This window comes from Trachypithecus francoisi, unplaced genomic scaffold (assembly GCF_009764315.1).
Source record: "Trachypithecus francoisi isolate TF-2019V2 unplaced genomic scaffold, Tfra_2.0 Lachesis_group1, whole genome shotgun sequence".
Lineage (NCBI taxonomy): Eukaryota > Metazoa > Chordata > Mammalia > Primates > Cercopithecidae > Trachypithecus > Trachypithecus francoisi.
The window spans coordinates 126,911,651-126,936,104 of NW_022681454.1; positions in this window are offsets into that span (position 1 = coordinate 126,911,651).

Below are 24,454 nucleotides of genomic sequence, written 5' to 3' on the forward strand. Positions count from 1 at the left end.
TTGCATAGGATTTCCTTGATCATTCTGGACTCCTCCAGAATGCTAGTATCATAAAAGTATTTTTTTAATATTGTACTGTTAATAAGCATGCTTTGCATTCATAACCCAGTTTTTATAACCTTGGTTTTCCAAATACTTATTGTTCAATTCTATTTGGTTTAAAATTTAGAAGAACCACCTGCCTGCAGAAAAGAACAAATGTCAATTTGAGTTTGGGTTAAGGCCAACTTTCACAAGTCACAAACTTGCTGCCAGCAAATTTAGCAACAGAAAGTATACCCTAGAGCATGAAAGATCTGCCATATCTATCTTTAGTATGAACACCCAGTGTCTGTACTATCTATAGATACAGTAGTGGGATAAAAAATAACAAAGGATGCAATTTCAAAAAATAAAGAATGGGGTCATGTGGGAAATCAGGAGTTACACTAACCAAATATTTGGCAATATGTAGTTTTTCAGGTTGAAGTAATACGCAAAAATCGATATTATTACTACTCATGTAAAATCGTTGAATAGTCATAAAGTATGCCTGTTTATGGTAGGAAAGCCATGTGCAATATAGGATTGATGCTTGTAGGGAGACAAGAATAAGATAAGACAATGAAGCAAGTCCACAAGCATGAGACAAAATATACTCCAGATTAAATACACTTGAAACACTAGAATGCACTAAGTGATTGAAATAATTAAAATGGAGCAATTGAGATGTAAAGATGAAGGTGAATGCTTTTAGTGAAAGCATCGTTGTATTCATTCTCTCAGTCAAAGATGCATTGCAGTCTCTGTCCTGAGAGAAAAGGAACTAGATGCCAAGCTTTCACCCAGGGCTGCCTAGCAACTAGCTCTTCTACGGAAGGTAGTGCATAAGTTAATCTCTTCGGTAAGCATTTGTAGCTATTAATTTAATTAGCAAAGGCAGTGTAGCATGAATCATCCTGGTGCAGTAGCGAAATATTAATGAAGATTTGAAATTCTAACTTCAAATAGGCACATTGAAGACTGTTCCCAAGTCATAGTGGGCTATGGGAAACTTATTAAAGAAAAAAAAAAGTAACACAGAAAACTTTCTTCCTTGCAATCTGGTTCTATGGGGTTTCTTGAGGAGACTACAACTTAAATTTGCTTTCTCAATTTTCATTGCACAGGAACTTACTGCTCAGCTTTGAAAGTAGAGACTGAGAGAGGTTTTTCTAACATTAAAATTCTATGAATCGTGAATACCTGCTCAGTATCTCAGGTTTTACTGTACTTTTCCTTAGAAAATCCATGGATTTGCCAACATAACTGTCTTTAAGGCAAATTGTACTGGATACCTTTCAAAGGCTATTAATGCTTCTCTTGTTACTAAGTTAGAAGGAAAACTGTTCAGTGATAACAAGAAATGTTGTATGGCTTTGACTCAGAGGCTGAGTGTTCCATCCCCACAAGGCTCCTGCTCAGAACTCTCCATTTCAATTTAATAAAAGACAGTTGTATTTTAGATGTTTCTGGAAGTCAAGTTCCACCAAAGGCAGATCACCTAGCATTTTATGTACTTTTGAACAATTTTTTCCTCTGGCAAAATGCTTTAATGGGGTACTGGATCTTGACATTGAAAATAACACTATGTGATAAAGCTTCAATGTTGTTACAAGCTTTGACGAAGATACACTGAAAAAAAATTGTAACCTCCCAAGTCCTTGTTTTGTTCCTCTTTCATTCTTTTCTAATAGAAGAATGGAATTCCACAATATTCTAGTTTCTGCAAAGTAAAACAGTAATTTGCTCATTTTTTTCCCTGGCTCCTGCTGTGAAAATGATGCCTTTTCATTTTATAAGAGAATCTGAAGTTAGAAATTAGTTCTGTAGGATATTTGTGAACAGATTATCCATGAGGTCAAAGATGTTAAATGCCTGGAGAAAAATTGTAAGTCAAAAGAAAAGGGAAAACAACCATTACAGTAGCAGAGATGGTTATTTAAAATCATAAAGTCAATGCGTAATCTGTGAAATGTAACTTTCCCATGGGCAGGAGTGAACTATGTGTCTGTGTTTTTGTATGTGTACATGTGTATCTGTCATAATTCTTAACCCTTCAAGTATGTTTAATAGGATGTACACTTATAAAAATCAGGTTATTTTACTAGAACTAATTCATTTGGCTTCAAATATTTACTTAACCACCATACCTAAGAAAAGATACAGAAACATAGAGGCAAACAATCCAATGTTTCTCAGACACTTGTTTGGCTAAAAAAGCAATCAAATTAACTCATTTTTTTTTTTTTTAATTATGAAGCCAAAATAAATTTCTCACCTAGAGATGGTTGGGTCAGATTATTTAATATATTAGTTCTCAAAGTGTGTTACTGGATGAAAAGTACCAGCATCACCTGGGAAATAGCTGAAATGCAAATTATTAGTCTCTTCTCCATACCTAAGGAATAGAAATCCTGGGATTGGGACCGACCTAGTAATTTGTGCTTTAAGAAGCTCTCCAGGTGATTCTGATGCATGTTAAATTTGGAGAAGCACTGCTTTTTATTTGCCTCATGATAAATACCATTCATCATGGCAATAACATTTTCTTTTCCCTCATTTCCTGGCAGCTATCATAAATATAATAACATTGTTATTTTGTATAAATTTTATTTAAAATATATTTTAAAACACCGTTCTTATTTTATTTTTCTATTAGTGGGAGATAAAAAAATTTATAACATTTCCACATCTTCACAAGACACAGTAAAAAATGTAAGAAAAGAGGACAGAGAAACCAACACTTAGACATAACCCACAAACAACATTTTGTTAAATAATTTTCTGTGTGTCTATAAATCTATATCTATAATCATGATCCATGGTGCTTTGGGTGAGGAAAGCTTTTATTTTATTTCTTTTGCCAAAATATGAATTACATATTGTTTCAGTGAACTTTTGCTGGGTTGTGTGTAAACTGAACAAATTTCAGACTCTCAATGGCATACGACATCGCAAATTGTCGTCGTTGTTTTACCTCGTATTACAGCAGCAGTTCAGGATCTTTGTTGCTGGCCTGAATTCCAAGAACATCCTTCTATTAGGACCCAGGCTGAAGAATCTGTCCCTGTCTGTCAAAGGTAAACATACAAGCTGATCCACAAAATTCATGTAAAGATTTGCTCAGAAGTGGTACATACCACATGCAATCCCATTCCACTGACCATAGCAAGTCTCAAGAGTACAGCTGACAATAGAACCAGAATGAACCCTGCCCTACGGAAAAGCGCAGCAAGCCACAGGACAGGAGTCTAGAGCATAAGACCCTTAGCAGGAAGGAAGCTGGTTCTTGGAAACAACACAGTTTGCCACAAGTATTCGTTCTCTGCTGTTCTTTTCTGGCACATCAAATGTCATTATTGTCTTTGTACTTCCGCTGTTATACAAACATCATTTCACTTTCCTCACCACTCTATTTTCCTCCCCTGAGGACTTCCACTGAAGCTTCTTCCACAGACTGAATTGCTTTCTCCTCTTCTCCACCGTGAAATCACTGCTGTCTTCGTCCAGACCATCCCTATCTCCAGGTCGCTTCATCTCTTCCAGTCATATGTTTTAGAATTTACTTGCATATTGTGGCTATTACAATTAGTGAGTCATGATTAGAATTATGATTATAATGCATAGTGATTTTTTCTTTAATATTTTATTCCAAAAGTAGTTTCGAAGTTCCACAGAGAAAGGAAAGCGGTTGATTTTTCTCACCGTTGTATCTCTAAACAAGGTGTGGATAAAATAGTAGCTCCATAAATATTAGCTAAAAGACGGAATTTTTCTTATTTTTATCTTTTGCAATATTTTTATTTTATTTCTTTTGCCAAAATATGAATTACATATTGTTTCAATGAACTTTTGCTGGGTTATGTGTAAACAATAACCAGAGAAAAACAACTGTCTTTCTCTGTCGCCCAGGCTGGAGTGCAGTGGAGTGATCTCGGCTCACTGCACCCTCTTCCTCCCGGGTTCAAGCGATTCCCCTAGCTCAGACTCCTGAGTAGCTGGGACTACAGGTGAACGCCACCACGCCCAGCTAATTTTTTTGTATTTCAGTAGAGACGGGGTTTCACCATGTTGCCAGGATGGTCTCCCTCTTCTGACCTCATGATCCGTCCGCCTCAGCCTCCCAAAGTGCTGGGATTACAGGCGTGAGTCACTCACTGCTCCTGGCCTGCAATATTTTTATTTCTTCTCGTTTGCTATGATTGAGGAGATATATGTTTATTTTATTCATAACACTTATAACTATAAATAACACAATTAAATCCATCTGTATTAATTTATTAACTGCATATCAGAAGTAAAATGTTTCATTCCTTATATAAAAATCAAAATAAACTGTTCCCTTACACATGCTCCTCCAATTATCTTTCCAGATGTTTATGGTGTTTTGTGATGTTTGTCTTAATGCATTTTGTTATTTTTATTTCACGGTCTTTTATTCAAGAACTTTGAAATCTATATTCTGTATTACACATATGATTGCTAAATATTTTTGAGCTTAGTTCTTTGTTTACAAAGACTGGATACCTGCTGTTTGTCTTTTATAGTACTAGTCCCCATTTGTGTCTTCTTTATTTTGGGTTATTTCTGGGTTAGTACTTAGTTGCAGTAATAAATAGAGCTTGTGGGAAGGGTATATATAGAATTCCCAAGTCCTCAAGTTCACAAGAGTGTCCTTATATTAATTATACAATTGAATTATTACATTGTTTGTGTAGAATAAAATTGAAGCATATTATCTTTCATCCAAATTATTGACACATGTATCTTTTTTTTTTTTTAGTTGGTTGTTGTTAAAATGCTTTGTAACATTGGGGCTAATGCAGAGGTCTTTATTTAAAATCCCAACCCTTCTAAAATCTGCCTGGTTGCTATTGGGTGAATTCCTGGGACTCATATTTGACCCAAAGCCTCTCTTTCATGCCATATACGAGTAACAAATTATTTATAATTGCTCTTAGGAAAAGTTCAAAATCTTCAACACGGCCTGTACATGATCTGATCCCACTAGATTCTCCTGCTCAAATTTGCCATGAGCAAACAAAAACATCTCCGTCCTTAGTCGCTTAAACAAGAGGAGATATATTTCTTTTAACCAAAAGATTTCTGTAACAAGGATACTGTTTTCATCAGACCAAACTAAGGTCTAAGAAGTTCAATAAGATAGAAAGTCCCTCAACTAATAATGCCTCATTTCTTACTACCACTCTTTCAACATTGGTCTGGGCACAACTGTCAGTGTCCAAGACAGAAAGGAAGTCAAAGATTGTTGTTCTGCTGTTGAGGTGCCATGTGAATCAAATCCTAACCCCAGTGGCTCCAACTCATCTTTTTTATGTGTTAATTTTATACTCTCTCTAAATCTAGAGGCTGACACTGAAAATGCTCCTCTCTTTCTGCCTATTGTGCTGTCTGGGATGTTGCTGACATCACTTCAGCAACTGGCAGGCAAGAAAGAAGCTGTAAAACTGTCTACAGACTGGGTTTCACAGAGCTTCAGGAAGTTTGGGATTGGCTGCTAATGTTTCAGCATTAGTTAATGTCACCATTTGTAATGGGAACAAGAAGCATAGCAGGATTTTGAGATGGCATGTATCATAAAATAATAGAGAGGCTAGAAAAATTAAAATATAGTCCTGCTTCATAACATCTACTGAAATAATATCCCTCTGTGCTTTCTTATTTTAAAGCAAATTTATTATTTACTAATATTCCTTTACGTATTTTTCTAGAGTAACTGACAAAAATTCAGTTTTGCATTGTCACAGGCAAGGCGAGAATGAGTTAGTTTTTCCATCAATGGATGTAGGCTACTTTTAGCATTCCATCATAACTTTAAATATGGAAGAAAAAGTTGTTTCTCTGGGTACTACAGTGCATTACTAAGGCTAAATTCCAGGTAGTATTGTATCCTTGACATTCATTAACATGAATATTGTATATATATTCATGTATATATGTATATATGCATCCATAAATAAATAAATATATATGTAACTGTGTGTTATCAATGCAAATAACTTTGTCAAATCAGTATAAAAAAACTTGACTTAAAATGGCTAAAGTAAGGACACTTTTACCTCACAGAATCGACAGTCTGTAAGTAAGATAGGTCTAAGTTCTAGCTCCATTTATCTGATCTTTCAACTCCTTTTCCCTATTTGGTATGCACTTTGTTTCATTTTATTTCCCCACACTACATTGTCTCATGGTCATAAGATGGCTGTTAGTGGTAAACAAGGCTGTGAGCTCCCTGGTTCATTTCCAGTACAAGTAAAAGAAAATTCTGTCCCAGAAACAATAGAATATAATATTCTTTCATTCAGTCTCATTGGTCCAAATTAGGTGAAGTACTCATATCGGTAACCATCATCAGAAAGTAATCTACATTTATTGATGTAAGAACAGATTCCCTAACCAATTTCTGACAAAAGAACCAAGACATCTATGCTTGATGTAAACTAATACAATCCCACTCCTGGTGTTAGGTTAAGGATCAGCTTCCACTGAGCTGGTGGCTTCTGAAGAAAACTGGGATTTTGGGAAAGATTGGTCACTGTAAAAAACAGTAGACAATCTCTTCTTAAAGAAAAATTTATGTCTCATTTGAAAGAGTTCTGAGAATAGCCAGATGAGAAGCAGATGAGAAGTTTATATTCTAATATCTTATAGAATATTGGTTAGAATGTACCTAAGAAAGCCTCTGTAATGGCACAGCTCTAACTTCTAAACTTAAATCAATTTCTATCTGCTTAGTTGAGTTTGGCCACATTACTTTTCTGTAAAATGGGAAAATGATATTACTTACCAAATAGGAATGTATTTTTCTTTCATTAATTACTTAAATGAGATAATTCATGGGCCTGGAAATAAATGTTGACTTTATTTTTGTTATTATTGACTTTTCTTAAAATTTAGAAATGTCATTTGAATAAATTGTTTCCTGATCACATTCCATTACGTTTCCTACAATGCTTTAACCAACTCCTTGGATAGTTCAGCTCCTTCTTCGTTTTAGGAAATATTTTTTTCCTCTTTTATTTTAAATTTGAAATATTTTTAATGTTATATTTGCCCTATTCTCTTCTTCAGAGACATAATCATCTCTGTGTGTTGTATTCTACAATTTGATTTCCACATCTGTCATTTTGTTTCTAATCATTCATCTTTTTATTATTTTGTTTGTATTACTTTGACTTTCTTAACCTTATTCTGCACATAACTGATTTGGTTTTGTGCATGGTCAATTTTAATCCTCACTGTTTTTAATATGTTGTTTTGTTGAGAGATGATACTGTTTTGCTTTTTAATTTTTTTCCTGACAACTTCTTTTACGTTTTCTTCTGTTGTTTTAGCACCTCACTTTTGAAAACTCATTTCATTAAGTTAATGTTTTTTAAAATTATTATTTCTTGATATTGTTAAGAAGTTGGCTACACTTGTTTTGGATTTAGGTGGTTAATCAATTTCCAAAATGGGCTCTGTATCTGTTTTTCTGTTTTGTTTTTGTTTTTTAGACAAAGTGTTGCTCTGGCACCCAGGAGGGAGTGTAGTCGCGCAGTTATGGCTCCCTGCAACCTCCACCTCCCAGGTTCAAGTGATCCTCCCACCTCAGCCTCATGAGTAGCTGGAACTACAGGTGTGTGCCACCACACCTAGCTTTTTTTTTTTTTTTTTTTTTTTTTTTAGTAGAGATAGGGTTTCACCACGTTGCCCAAAACGATCTCAAACTCCTGGACTCAAGCAATCTACCCACCTTGGTTTCCCAAAGTGCTAGGATTACAGGCATGAGCCACCATGCCCTGCCTGTATTTGTTGTATGAAACTCCTCTTTGTATTTATATATTGCTCTATATGCCTTATCAAATTAGTCTTACTTGTTTTCTCCTTGCATGTTTATATTTGACCGATGAGAGTATGGGTCTTTTGGTTTCTAGTTAGTGTGAGTGAATTATCTATGGCCTTGTTTAGGTGGATGAATTTTAAAATCTGGTCTTGAATCGAACTTGAAAGCTTGAGGACCAGATGTATCTGTTTTTTTTGTTTTTTTTTGTTTTTTCTTAATTCTGCACCAGGAAGTACCCTACCCAATTTGATGAGTATCTGTCCTGTTAACTTTTCCTGTAACACACAATTCAAATTAACCAGTCAGCTTTGAGCATGTCTATAGGCACAAACTTAAAAAACCTAGAGAAAATGGGTAAATTCCTATACAAGTCCCAAGATTGAACCAGGAAGAAATAGAAATTCTGAATATGTCAATAACACGTAATGAAATTGAATCAGTAATTTAAAAAAAAAAAAGCCACTACCAACAAAAAAGCCCAGAATGAGATAGGTTCAGAACAAAATTTTATTGGAGTTACAAAGAAGAGCTAGTACTAATCTTATGTAAACTATATCAAAAAATTGAAGACGAGAAATTCCTCCCTAACTCATTCTATGAAACCAGTATCACTCTGATAGCAAAATGAGACAAGGACACAACGATAAAAGAAAACTTATATGTCTTGGAAGAAGACATATAAGCAGCAAACACATGACAAAATGCTCCACATGACTAATCATCAGAGAAATGCAAATTAAAACCACAATGAGATATCATCTTATACCAATCAGAATGGCTATTATTAAAAAGTCAAAAAATAACAGTTATTGGTGAGGATGCAGAGAAAAGGGAACACTTATGCTGTTGTTGGGAATGTAAATTAGTACAACCCCTATTTAGAGATGTCTCAAAGAACTAAAAATGGAACTACCATTTGACCCAGCAACACCATTACTAGGTATCTATCCAAAGGAAAATAAATTGTTAAATCAAAAAGACAACTGTACTTGTATGTTTATTGCTGCACTTCTCACAGCAGCAAAATCATGGACTCGATACAAATGTTCATCAACACATGATTGTATAAAGAAAATTGTGTGTGTATGTGTGTGTGTGTGTGCGTGCACCCTGGAATATACTCAGCCATAAAAAAAGAATGAAATCATGTCTTTTGCAACCTGAATGGAGCTGGAGGTCATTCTTCCAAGAAAAATAACTCAGAAACAGAAAGTCAAGTAACGCATGTTCGCATCTGTAAGTGGGAGCTGAACAGTGGGTACACATGGATATATGGTGGGAAATAAGAGACACTGGGGACTTCAAGAGGGAGGTGAGTGGGAGGAAGGTAGAGGGCTGACAAATTACTTACTGGGTCAATGTTCACTATTCGGGTGATAGGAACAGTAGAGGCCCAAACCTCACCATTATGCAATAGATTCACATAACAGACCTTCACAGGTACCCCCCTGCACATATAAAAATAAAAAATTAAATAAAAATAATAAATGCAAGAGCAAGAAATGGTGCAGTATAGAACTGTAACATTTTATAACTCCACTAATACAACAGTTAGCCTATCAAAACTGTCACAGTCAACTTTGGGGAAACTACAGAATATAATAAATACCAAACAATAACCGTGGTGTGCTTAATGCAGAAAAATGCTACTGAATCTTGTTAAGAAAATTTTATTACATTATTTCTGACTTCGTAAAGAATTCCCCATTTCTCAGCTTAGTATGGGCAATTAAGCAGTGGCTCAGATTTCTGCTGTGGCTTCCTGGTGCCATAAGTGTAAATAAAGATCTCTCTCTCTGTATGTATGTATACACACACACACATGCACATATATACTTACATACCTATATAAATATATGTGTGTATATACAGATTTTTATATATACATGTAACTCAGTCATTATAGTATACATTTCTAGTTAAAAGACTCATGTTGTAAGTGGTTATCATTTAAACAATGTACTAACTTTTATTTTGTTTTTGTTGCTGCCATTTTATCTGCCACCACTACTCTTTGGAAATAATTTCCTGCCTTTATTTTATCTTTTTTTTTTTTTTTTTTTTTGAGACGGAGTCTTGCTCTGTCGCCCAGGCTGGAGTGCAGTGGCTGGATCTCAGCTCACTGCAAGCTCCGCCTCCCGGGTTCCGGCCATTCTCCTGCCTCAGCCTCCCGGGTAGCTGGGACTACAGGCGCCCACCACCTCGCCCGGCTAGTTTTTTGTATTTTTTAGTAGAGACGTGGTTTCACCGGGTTAGCCAGGATGGTCTGGATCTCCTGACCTCGTGATCCGCCCGTCTCGGCCTCCCAAAGTGCTGGGATTACAGGCTTGAGCCACCGCGCCCGGCTCTATTTTATCTTTTGTTGGGACAAAATGGGAAAATGATGCATTTTATTAGCCCTTTTCATTCAACTATTGGGATGTTACTTATTTGCACTGGAAATAAAAGGTATTTTAGAGGATATTTAGTTTACTCTTATTACATTTTTCCAAAATTATTTATGATTTGATGTCTCATATCAATTAGGAATATTCAGAGAAACATAACAGAATACTGATGAATAATAGCTTGAGCAACTGAATTTTACTATTACTTGATAACAGATATTTCAGAGGAACGCTGATTAGTATATCTGCTAAATGATGTCATGGCTGACACCTCTTCCTTCTCTTGACTAGAAGATGCCATCATGACTAGAAGATGCCATCACAGCTGCAACAGAAAATTAGAATATTTTTTGGTGAAAGTGAATGGCTCAAAAGAATACATCCCCAGGTACTAAGGTTTTATAATTCACTGGTAAAATACCTAAGCATCTGCCCATAATAAAACAATTAGCAAACTCTGTTTACATACAAAGAACTTATCTAGTACATCACCCTTAAATATGAGCTATCAATGAACATTTGAAAAAAGCTTTTAAGAGGAAAAGATTACTATAAAAGCATGAGATTATTTGGTATTTCTCAAACTTCCTGGTAGGTATATGGGGTTCAGTTATTCTTCTTTAATTTATATATAGATCCTACACAAACATATATGTATCCATTATCCATTTTACATTGAAACACATGTTTAAAAAGAGCTTGATGGGTTGGGCATGGTGGCTCATGGCTGTAATACCAGCACTTTGGGAGACTGAGACAGGGGGATTATTTGAACTCAGGAGTTTGCCACCAGCCTGGGCAACACGGTGAAACCCAGTGTCTAATAAAATACAAAAAAATTAGCGGGGTGTGGCAGTGTGGGCCTGTAGTTTCAGTTACTCGGGAGGCTGAGGCAGGAGAATCGCTTGTAGCCAGGAGGCGGAGGTTGCAGTGAGCCAAGAGCCGAGATCATGCCACTGCACTCCCTCCTGGGCGACAGAGCGAGACTCACTCTAAAAAAAAAAAAGTCTGATGGTAGTATAGAAAGGAAGGACAGCATCAACCCACTTTGTTTTCTGTATTAGTAGAACAGTGTTTCATCTCTACACTTACTAGGTGGTGAGGCTATAGGAGGGAATAAGTAGATTTTGCTTCTTCTGTGCTGGAGGCAGGTGAGGGAGAAAAGAGTTATGACTGGTGTTTCCTGAGCAAAATGACAGTGTTTGCCACAAGGGCTCATGTGGATTCCCAGCTTACTTGCAGCCCAAGTTATGAAGTCTGCAACCAAGTGAACCAGACTGCTTAAAAGCTCCTGAAGCCTCACAAATTTGATTGCAAACATGCCCTCGCTAATCGTGTTCCCTTTGCTTAGAATATCCCTCACAGCTTTCTCTACCTATAGAAATTGTACTCAATGCTCAAGACCCAAAAACTGTCAAAGAGAAACTTCCACATTAACACGTTGCCTCTTCCATGAACACTTTCCCAATCTTACTCTTTACTCTTGGTTAGAATTTCTCTCTTCTTTCTTTAAGGTATTACTGCATTTTTAAAAGTGTATTACTGCATTTTAAAAAGTGACTTTTAAAATGTTTTACGTTCTGGTATGTATTAAGGTGATTTCTCTGTATTTGTTATCATTCTCACTAGACTGCAAGCTCTGTAAAGTTTATCTTTTTCCCTGCTTATCTCTTCCAAAGCACATTACGAAGTGCTTGGCACATAGCAGACGCTCTTTTTTATTTGTCTCAAAAAAAGTTGTTCAATTGGATGCGTCTTACCCAGAAACTTGATTTATGTTTAAAAACACTTATTTGGGAAAAAATGAAAAAATATAGGTACATATTTGTTATTTGTAAGACTTCTATGAATGCTTAGGTTAAATTCATCCACTTAGGTACTCTTATTTATATTTTGTTCCTTGAAAAATGTGAGTAGTAGACATTTATCCTTGCATAATTTCAAGTACTTCAGTTACTGAGGAAACTATGAGTGGATGATTTACAAAGGGAAACACCAATTTGATTCATCTTTTTTTGCTCAGTCTCGAGGTTGACTTGCTTTATCAGGTAGATGGCCTGTTGAACAGGGTTTTAGAGTTCCCCACTGACACAGAAGTCAGAGACATTCTGTAGTGACTGCATTTATGGATGATAAATAATGCCAGAATCCACGCTTCCTTTATATGTCTTTTTTGAAGACAGACTAACCTTTAAAGCTGTAAGTTACAATTTCCCACTGTCTACTGAGCTGCCAACAATAGGATGGGTCCCCTGTGTTCAGCTGAACTAACCAAAATTCTAAAGTTCAAAAGAAAGAGATGGTGTTTCTAGCTTTAATGTTGTCTTCTACTTTTCCCTTTCTTCTTTTAAAATCTTATAGCTACACCTTGGAGTTCTGTGGCTTGTTCCACATCGCTGAACATTCAATGCCCAGGGTAAGGTAAACACAATCCTTTATAATCCTTCCCCAATCCCTTTTGATTAAATATGTTCCACGACTCTTGTCTAAGTGAGTGCAAAGGGGCCAGTAAAGCTGCTTCAGCTTAATTGTTGTTGGCATTCTTTTTCACTTGGGGCCTTAATGGGAAGCTTCTCTTTGACATTTTTTTTAGCAGTAAACCTGCCGTGAATTCCCGTATACTTTGTAGGAATGTTTCCATTAATTTGAGAGTCTATATTCTCCCCTCTAAAGTAACTGCCTAAAAACAAAATGAAAGTCAGTGTTAGGAATTCTTGGTGAGAATCACAGGACACCAGATGCCATCATTATAAATTTTAAATGTTACAGGTTACTTCTGAGAATAAAAGAATATGTGTCTAAGTATTTTAAGGATACATAGAATGTATTTATATGTATGTATATTAGATACAGTAAAATTTCAATATTAAAATTTTATTGAAATTAGATTTATACTATATAGACATATATGATTTAAAGTTTTCATTTTGTTTAAGTAATTTGTTGGTTTGTAATAGAAATTATTTCTTTATTTGACAATTAAAAAAAAGCAAAATGGGTAAAGGACTTCAGTCTAGTTAATATATGTGCACTCTTTAAAAATAAGAAAATATTCAAGTGGCACGAATCAGTATTAAACAAAGTACATACTTATTCTAACTCAAGTTTGTGTTAGACTCAGTCAATCAAAAAAGTATCAGAAGGCCAGAACTTTCTAGATAATCGAAAATTTATTAAGGTATCACTTTAGTCTACTTAACTATAAATTGTACTAACTATGGAAGGCTGTAGAACGATTTAGCTTTTCTTTTTAACATTTTGCTTACAATTCTTGCGTACTGTATACATGAATGTTTTTGAAAAGTTTAACACCTGTTCTATTTAAAAGTTTAGTTTAGCTCCTAAAATATCTTCTTACCCATTAACATAATCAAAGCGTTAGTTGAATACAATTTTTCCTAGAACAATGATTCAAAGGCCTACTGAATTTTTAAAGAGCTGCTTATACTGACACCTTCTAATTAGAAGCTTCTTATATCAGAATACTAAGCAAAGTTGATGTCCTCAACTTTCTTTTCCTTACATACCTAGTTACCTACAAAAAGTTACAATACTCACTTATTGTAAACCTAAATTTTAGTTCTATTTAGAAACATTTCTTTAAGAGGGGTTTATGAATAGCTTATAAAGTATATTTTTTTAAAACAATTATTTATATATAAAAAAATGGCCTATCATCACCAGTCTATGAAAATACCATTAGAGATGTTTTCTTAAAAACCCAAATTGTTATGGTTCCACTCTCATTTGTCCATGTGAACTCTAACTTTCCTTAGCAGCAGCTTCTCAGTCCTTTGCTCAGATGGTAGCCCTGTTACCCAGGCAGAGCCTTTTGCTGCTGTTCTTTCCTCATATCATACTATGTTACTAAGTTTTGGCTGAAATTCAGCCAAGCCCTTTCACCCTACAAGCCAGAAGGACTCCATTGCCCAGAAGGACAATGGGATTTTAAATGACTTTTCTAAATACTGGTCTGGGGGTGAAAGTCATTTCCAAAGCCAGAGAAGTTCTTCTGGTTTTTGCCACCTCATACAGCATAAACCCTCCTCTATTCCCACCTTCCAGTAAACAGAACTCCCAGATGATGGCCAGCTTCCTTTTTAAATTTTCAACGAAAAAAAAAAGGGGATGTACTTTTTTCTGTTTGTTTACCTTTCTTCTTCTTTTCTTTCTTTTTTTTGTTTTTGTTTTTGTTTTGTTTTTTTTGTTTTGGTCACAACATCCATTTCAGGAAGTTTCTAAAACCATTAATGTTGCAAAGAGGCCTCTAAAATTCAAAAGCAACTGATGATACTTTTTGAGATGAAGAAAGAGACAGTTGCTTTCATTAAAGCTTTGACCTTGATATTTACTTCTTCGTAATATCAAACTAACTAGGAGAAGTCAGTATTGGAAAATGACATTAGAGCTACTGGAATGTGTTCACATAGTGGTGTAATGTAGACACTTACCTTCACAGAAAATGATTTATCCTAGCACTTTAAATAATAACCGTTAAATTATGTATTTTATCTTTGAATGGTAATGTAATACAAAGACTTTTTGATATTGCAAATAATATTAAAATGTGAAAGGTCTTCATGACAAAATCAACTTAATTTTGCAGAATGAATAAATAGAAAACATAATTCTTTGAGTTATGAAGGTAAAATTGAAATTACAAGCAAATATGGATTCCATATCTTAGGGTCATCAGTAATTATATAAGATAAAATTATGGAGAAAAAGAGTTATCTTGGTGTTTTGTGCTTCTGTTGATTTTGGAATTTGCAGTTATACTAAATACTAAAGAGACACAATAAATAAGTGTATCCCATTTGTCATGTCTCTTTAATATTCTTTAATTTGGAACAGACAAGCTCTTCTTTATAATATTTTATAATTTGAATGCTTCTAATGTTTCTCATGATTTAATTCAGCTTATTTTGTCTTGGGGAGAAATCCCACAAACATGATGTCAAGTGTTTGTCAGTGCATTGTATCAGAAGGCGTATGCTATTGAGTTGTTCTGTTACTGTTTATGTTAATTTTGATGGCTTAGTTAAGGTGGTATCTGTCGGGTTTGGAAAGCTTCTTTCAAGTCTTACTTATTTTACTGTACAAACTTGAGGTTTACATGTACCTTGTCACCAGATCTTAAGAGTTGACCATTTTAAATGGCTTCAATGGCAAAATATAAACAAAGAAAATTTAGGATGTTAAAATCTAATTATAATTTAAGAAAAAAGACCCATAAAAATATGAGTCTCAATCATTAGGTAGTCAGCTCCCCCAAATTGGGGATTCTTTTCTATCGTGCAGGGGTCAAACTGGTTGTTTGCTATTCCAGGGACAAGCTCACTTTATTGAATATGTTCTTAATCATTTTGTCCAATATCTACCTGGAAGGCTAATAATTATAGCGACTACACAAATTGTACAATCATGAATGTAACAAAATCTTAGTGTTTGTCTCTTATTTGATGTTGAATTTTCTTCTCTTCTTTTACATTTATTTTGTGGGCTAGGTAGTCTATATCTATGTAGTCTCTGGATAAAAACTTGAGTGGGTCTCAGGTTTTTTGTGGTTACTGTTAAGTAATACAAATGTCGGCAGGGCGTGGTGGCTCATGCCTGTAATCCCAGCACTCTGGGAGGCCGTGGAGGGCAGATCACGAGCTCAGGAGATCGAGACCATCCTGGCTAACATAATGAAACTCCGTCTTTACTAAAAATTCAAAAAAATTAGCCAGGCGTGGTGCTAGGGGCCTGTGGTCCCAGGTACTCGGGAGGCTGAGGCAGGAGAATGGTGTGAACCCGGGAGGCGGAGCTTGCAGTGAGCCGAGATAGCGCCACTACACTCCAGCCTGGGCGACAAAGCGAGGCTCCGTCGCAAAACAAAAAAAAAGTCTATGATCCTTTTAATTCAAAAAAAACAGTTTTGTTTCAGTAACCAAATGCCTAGTACTTTGTAGCAAACACCATGAACATGGGTTAAAGTGAGCCTTTTCTCTTCTCAGGGTTTTCATAATGAGTTGTGAAGTCAAGAAAGGGATAGATCTTTTTTTTGCTCATTCAGCAGTTTTACTTCCTATCTGCCATATTGCTAGATGCAATTTCTGAATTTGCTAAGCTTATATCAAATAGAGGTTGAAGCAGGGTTTGAGTAGGTAGAGGGAGATAAGCAGAGCAGGAAAGTGTTTACTCAAGGGTGATTTTGGTAGTGATCTAGCATCAGTGCACTTGGTTCATGGTAGATATTTATAGTTCATTATATCAGTCATGGGTGTCTTCATGAATTCTTTGGAAACATCCATTATGAAAGTTCTCCATTAGTGCCTTATTTGAATCATGATTATTTTAAATTGTCTGTTAATTTTTTCCCCTAACATTTGTGTTATAGCTGAGTCTGATTCTGTCCCTTGGCAGTGTCTTGTTCATCTTGCTTTTTTGTATGTCTTGTAAAGTTTTCCTTTTTTTTTTTTTTTAGTTAGAAATCGCATATAGGATTGTAGAAACTAAAATAAATAGTCTTAATTTCTAAAGTGGTATGCATTCTCTTCTGGTAGGCCTTTAATTTGGGAGTTTGAGTTGATCTATCCAGGCTATCCAAGAATTGCTGTATTGCTAGTGCCCCTAGCCACCTACCATACACAAATGTTAAGTGTTTCTGGAGAAAGATAACATAATCCTAGACCTTACATTATTTTCACAATTTTTCAGATACAATACTCTGACTGTGAAAAATAATCAAGTGAAGACTAGGACAACTTGAGGAACCAAAAGAAGAAATAATATCTGCTATAGTTTAAATGTGCTCCCCAAATTTCATGTGTTTGAAACTCAATACCCAAATGTATATACTGATAGCATTTGGAGGTAGAGTGTTTAAAGGTAATTAGGATGATAAAGTCATCCTAATGGGGAACCTATGATGAGGTTGATTGCTTTATTCAGGAACAGAGTCCTGAGCTGGCACATACTTGCCCTTTTGCCATGTGATGCTTCTGCCATGTTATGATGCTGGAAGAAAAGCCTCACTAGATGTGATCTCTCTACCTTGGACTTCCCAGCCTCCAGAACTGTAAAACATAAATTGGTTTTCTTCATAAATTGTCCAGTCTGTGGTACTCTGTTATAGCAACAGAAAATGGACAAAGAAAATATCCAAAAAACCATCTCCAGAAAGACTCTAAGTATTGGAATTATCAGACACAGGCTTAAAGATAATTATATTTGCCTTATTACAGATATAAAAGACAATTTTAACAGAGGATTGAAAAGGAAACAAACAAAAAGAACAAAACATTTTTCAAATAAGATAATATACTAACTATAAAGCTAAACAAATTTATAATTACTATAATACAGTAATTACAAACCTAAAAATACATAATCAAAAGTAAAACTGCATAAAACACATCTATAGCAATCATCACGTGCTGTACCAGGTTATTGGCTTCTAGTATTTTTCTCCAATACAAGAAACCAGGGAACCTCAGAGAAATGGCTAATTGTAGGGATGGTAGAGGAAATATACAAAATGAGCCTGGGTCATCTTGTAGTGCCAGAATATAAGAAGACAGAAAATCAACCAAACAGAAGGATTAGTATGTTAAAAGGACACAGGAGCCAAATAAAAGAGGTCCCAGTGGCAAAACTGGAACAATTTGAGTCACATGATAGATAAAATGGTTTTAGATTAAAGCCCAAAGTATTAAACAAATATTTCTAATTCCATACTGATATAAAGATATGATTGAATAGATAAATAAACGGGGAATAAGAGAAAACGCTTTCATGAAGAAGAATTCGGAATAATTTATTTAAATATTCTGCCCTAAAGGAAATGGAGACTATTTCTTCAGTGTTTCAGTGTAGGTTGCACATAGTGACTTCCTTTCCAAAAAGGAAAGGTGGTAAAGAGCCCTGACAAATACTACTTCAGCCAGGCGGTCAAGGTCAACATGAACAGTTATAAAAGATGCTAATAATATGGACCCTTGATATGATGAAATGAAAATAGTACTGTACCTGCTTGATCTAATAAGCCCTGTATAAACATGAAATAAAATTCAAACTTCATATAAATTCCACAGGGGCATCCTACAATATATTTGACTTCTCAAAACTGTCAAGGTCATCCAAAAGAAGAAACATTTGAGAAAATGTCACAGGCAAAGTAACTTAAGGATATATGAAAGTTAAATGTAATACGTTTTCCTGGATAGTATCCTGGGAAAAGAAAAGGATGTTAGATATAATCTTAGAAAGTCTGAATAAACAATGAATGATAGTTAATAGTACTGCATCAATATTGGCTTATTAGTTATAACAAATGTACCATATTAATATGTGGTGTTAATAAAATAGGAAACTGTAAATCTAAAACTGTTTTTTAAGTTAAAATCTGTTAACAATATTTTTAAGCCTCAATAGATAGATTAGCAGATTTAATGTAGCTGAAAGAGAATATGTAAACTAGAAGACACAGTTGATGAAAATCTATGCAGAATAAAGCATAGATTGACAAAGGGGTGGAAAATACAGAGGAGAAGGTGAGAAACACAGAGGATGGAGAGAAATATCTGAACGTAAATGAAATTAGGTTTCTAGGAGAAAAGCAGAAAAAGAAAAGAAATATAAGCAATGAATGGTGAGAAATAAGATTTTTCAGAACTGATATTAAGTCACAGATTTGTTCTCTATTAACCCAAATCAATTTAAATATGAAGAAGGCTATACAACAAAAATTACCATGAAATTGCAGAAGAACAAAAACAAAGTGAAAATATTAGCAGTCAGAAAGGAGTATAATGCATATACCATTTTGAAAGGAGTGACAGACAAACTGAGCAGAATTCTCAGAGGAAATAACAGAAACCAGAAGACAATGTATTGGTCTTTTCTAGATGTTAAAAAAATTAACTATAAACCTATAAGTCTATATCTAATAATAAATATCCTTTTAAGAATAAAAGTCAAATACAGATTTTTAAAGGATTTTTTCTTAGTTTTCAAAAACTAAGAAAACTGGTACCATCAGCTTCTCTTAAAGGGAAACACAAAAATGTATTTCTGGCATATACTGAGGTCATGGAGGATGACAAGCAGGACTAGATTGAAGCTCTGAATTGGCATTGGAGCAGCGTGTGGAATCTCACATCATGTATTTATGCTCCAGAGCAACCACAGGAATAAATCAGGTAACTTCAGAGGACTACAGATCCCATGAAGGAGCCAGATTTCTCCTACAGGACCCAGGAGACAACCCAAATACTGTGAGTACCCAAACATAGAAGTGGGACACAGAGATCTTCCACCCCCAAATACTCATCCCCACTGGGGAAACCAAAGGCTTAGACTATGGGAGAAGATTTTGACCTTACCTGAAGCTAAGTCAATTTAGAGAACTGAACAAAATACGGAAAGTAGTAAGAAAAGCCCTGGGACCTCACTGGGTCCCCTAGTAAGCTGTTTTTGCTTGGCCTCACAGGGGTCCTCCAGGAGGGGGCCTGAGATGCTGGGAAAAGTCCACAGGGAGAAGGAAATCTCCATTTGAACTTTGTAATAATTTGAATTGATCAAGAAACCTCCTGGCCAGAACTCAGGGGAGGGCATAAATCCAGTGTAGGGACTCCATAGGCTGAGGTAGAATGAAAGCCATGTTTGCTTTTGCAGCTGGGAGGCAGGAAGCCTGGGGCAAGTTCTCAGCCCTACTCACCCACTGCCTGGAAACAGACTTGGTGATGTTGGGAGTGGGCGTGGTGGGAGATAGACTGGCCCTTTGGATTGCGTGGGAGCCGGATGAGGCCTGTGACTGCTGGCTCTACCCCATTTCCCTGACAACTTGTGTGACACAGTGAAGACAGTCATAATCTTCCTAGGAACATAACTCCATTGACCCAGGAACCTCACCCCTCTCCCATATAGCAGCTGCAGGAAGACCTGCCCAAGGACAGTCTGAGCTCAGATGATGCCTAGCCCTGCCCCCACCCAATGGTCCTTCCCTACCCACCCTGGTAACTGAAGACAAAGGTCATGTACTCTTGAGAGTTCTAGGCCCTGCCCACCGGCTGTTCCTTCCCGTACTGCCACAGCTGATGCTTTCTGGAAAGTGACACTTTCTGGCAGGAGGCCAACCAGCACAAAAATATTGCATTAAACCACTGAAGCTAAAAACCTTCACAGAGTATATTTCACTCCCCTGCCACCTCCACTGGAACAAGTGCTGGTATCCATGGCTGAGAGACCCAGAGATGGTTCATGTCACAGGACTCTGTACAGACAATACCCAGTACCAGCCAGGAGCCTGGTAGACTTGCTGGGTGGCTAGGTCTGGAAGAGAGACAATAATCACTTCAGGCAAGTTGCGGTGGCTCACGCCTGTATTCCTGGTACTTTGAAAGGTCTAGGCGGGCAGATTATGGGATCAGGAGTTCGAGACCAGCCTGGCCAATATGGTGAAACCCCGTCTCTACTAAAACCACAAAAAAATTAGCCAAGTGTGGTGGTGCATGCCTGTAATCTCAGCTACTTAGGAGACTGAGGCAGGAGAATTGCTTGGACCTGGGAGACGGAGGTTGCACTGAGCCGAGATTGCACCACTACACTCCAGGCTGGGTGACAGAGTAAGACTCTGTCTCAAAAAATAATAATAAATAAATAAAATAATAAATAAATAATCACTTCAGCTCGGCTCTCAGGAAGCCACATCCATAGGAAAAGGGGGAGAACACTACATCAAGGGAATACCCTATGAGACAAAAGAATAGCAGCCTTCAGCCCTAGACCTTCCCTCATACAGCCTACCCAAATGAGGAGGAACCAGGAAACCAACTCTGGTAATATGACAAAGCAAGGTTCTTTAAAACCCCCCAAAAATCACAGTAGCTCCTCAGCAGTAGACCCAAACCAAGACAAAATCCCTGATTTACCTGAAAAAGAAATCAGGAGATTAGTTATTAAGCTAATCAGGGACACACCAGATAAAGGCAAAGTCCAACGTAAGGAAATAAAAAAAAAAAAGATACAAGAAGTGAAGAGAGAAATGTTCAAAGAAATATATGGCATAAATAAAAAACAATCATAACTCCAGGAAACAATGGACACACTTATAGAAATGCAAAATGCTCTGGAAAGTCTCAGCAATAGAACTGAACAAGGAGAAGAATGGAATTCAGAGCCCAAAGACAAGGTATTTGAATTAACCTAATCCAACAAAGACAAGGAAAAAAAATAAGAAAATATGAACAAAGCCTCCAAGAAGTCTGGGATTACGTTAAATGACCAAACCTAAGAATAATTGATGTTTCTGAGGAAGAAGAAAAATCTGAAAGTTTGGAAAACATATTTGGAGGGATAATTGAGGAAAACTTTCCCGGCCGTGCTAGAGAGTACATGACCTTTGTCTTCAGTTACCAGGGTGGGTAGGGAAGGACCAAATGTGCTAGACATCCAAATACAAGAAGCACAAAGACAATCTGGGAAATTTATCATAAAAACAAACATTGCCTAGATATAGCATCATCAGGTTATCTAAAGTTAAGATGAAGGTAAGAATTTTAAGAGCTGTGAGAAAAAAGCACCAGGTAACCCATGAAGGAAAACCTATCAGATTAACTGCAGTTTTCTCAGAAGAAACCATACACACTAGAAAGAATGGGGATCCTATCTTCAGTCTCCTCAAACAAAATGATTATCAGCCAAAAATTTTGTATCCAGTGAAAGTAAGCTTCATATATGAAGGAAAGATAGAGTATTTTTCAGATAAGTGAATGCTGAGAGAATTTGCCACTACCAAACTACCAGTACAAGAACTGCTAAAAGAAGCTCTAAATCTTGAAACAAATTCTGGAAACACATCAAAACAGAACCTCTTCAAAGCATAAATCTCACACGACCTATAAAACAATAATACGATTTAAAAAACAAAAACAGAAAAAAAAACAAGGCATACAGGCAACAAATAGCCCAATGAATGGAATGGCATCTTCCACCTCAATCCTAACATTGAATGTAAATGGCCTAAATTCTCCAATTAAAAGATACAGAATTGCAGAATAGGTAAGAATTCACCAACCAACCATCTGCCTTCGAAAGATTCATCTAACACATAAGGACTCACACAAACTTAAGGTAAAGGGATGAGAAAAGACATTTCAGGCAAATGGACACCAAAAGCGAGCCAGAGTAGCTATTCTTAGATCAGACAAAACAAACTTTAAAGCAATCGTAGTTAAAAAAGACAAACAGCAATATCATATTATGATAAAATGCCTTGTCCAACATAAAAATATCACAATCCTAAACTTAAATGCACCTAACACTGTAGCTCACAAATTTATAAAACAATGACTACTATACCTAAGAAATGAGGGAGTGGGCAACACAATAATAGTGGGGGACTTCAATACTCTGCTGACAGCACTAGACATGTCATCAAGACAGAAAGTCAACAAAGAAACAATGCATTTAAATTATAACCTGGGGCCGGGCGCGGTGGCTCAAGCCTGTAATCCCAGCACTTTGGGAGGCCGAGACGGGCGGATCACGAGGTCAGGAGATCGAGACCATCCTGGCTAACACGGTGAAACCCCGTCTCGACTAAAAATACAAAAAGTAGCCAGGCGAGGTGGCGGGCGCCTGTAGTCCCAGCTACTCGGGAGGCTGAGGCAGGAGAATGGCATAAACCCGGGAGGCAGAGCTTGCAGTGAGCTGAGATCTGGCCACTGCACTCCAGTCCGGGCCACAGAGCGAGACACTGCCTCAAAAAAAAAAAAAAAAAAAAAAAATTATAACCTGGAAAAAAGGACAGATATATACAGAACATTCCATCCCACAACCACAGAATATACATTGTATTCAACAGTGCATGGAGCTTTCTCCAATACAGACCATATGATAGGCCATAAAATGAGCCTCAATTAATTTCAGAAGATTAAAATTAAATCAAGCACTCTCTCAGACCACAGTGGAATAAAAATCAACTCCAAAAAAAAAAAACCTTCAAAACCAAACAAATACATGGAAATTAAATAACCTGCTCCTGAATGACCATTGGGTCAAAAATGAAATCAAGATGGAAATTTAAAAATTCTTCAAACTGAATGACAATAGTGACACAACCTATCAAAACCTCTGGGACTCAGCAAAGGCAGTGCTAAGAGGAAAGTTCATAGCCTTAAAAGTCGACATCATTGTGGTTTTGATTTGCATTTCTCTGATGGCCAGTGATGATGAGCATTTTTTCATGTGTCTGTTGGCTGTATGAATGTCTTCTTTTGAGAAATGTCTGTTCATATCCTTTCCCCACTTTTTGATGGGGTTGTTTGCTTTTTTCTTGTATATTTGTTTGAGTTCTTGGTAGATTCTGGATATTAGCCCTTTGTCAGATGAGTAGGTTGCAAAAATTTTTTCCCATTCTGTAGGTTGCCTGTTCACTCTGATGGTAGTTTCTTTGGCTGTGCAAAAGCAAATCAAAACCACAATGAGATACCATCTCACACCAGTTAGAATGGCAATCATTAAGAAGTCAGGAAACAACAGGTGTTGGAGAGGATGTGGAGAAATAGGAACACTTTTACACTGTTGGTGGGATTGTAAACTAGTTCAGCCATTATGGAAAACAGTATGGCGATTCCTCAAGGATCTAGAACTAGATGTACCATATGACCCAGCCATCTCACTACTGGGTATATACCCAAAGGATTATAAATTACTCTACTACAAAGACACATGCACACGTTTGTTTATTGCGGCACTATTCACAATAGCAAAGACTTGGAATCAACCCAAATGTCCATCTGTGACAGACTGGATTAAGAAAATGTGGCACATATACACCATGGAATACTATGCAGCCATCAAAAAGGATGAGTTTGCGTCCTTTGTAGGGACATGGATGCAGCTGGAAACCATCATTCTTAGCAAACTATCACAAGAAGAGAAAACCAACCACCGCATGTTCTCACTCATAGGTGGGAACTGAACAATGAGATCACTTGGACTCGGGAAGGGGAACATCACACACTGGGGCCTATCATGGGGAGGGGGGAGGAGGGAGGGATTGCATTGGGGAGTTATACATGATATAAACGTCATGCACATGTACCCTAGAACTTAAAGTATAATAAAAAAAAAAAAAAAAAGTCGACATCAAAACGTCTAAAAGATCACAAACAGACAATCTAAGGTCACATCTCAAGGAACTAGAGAAACT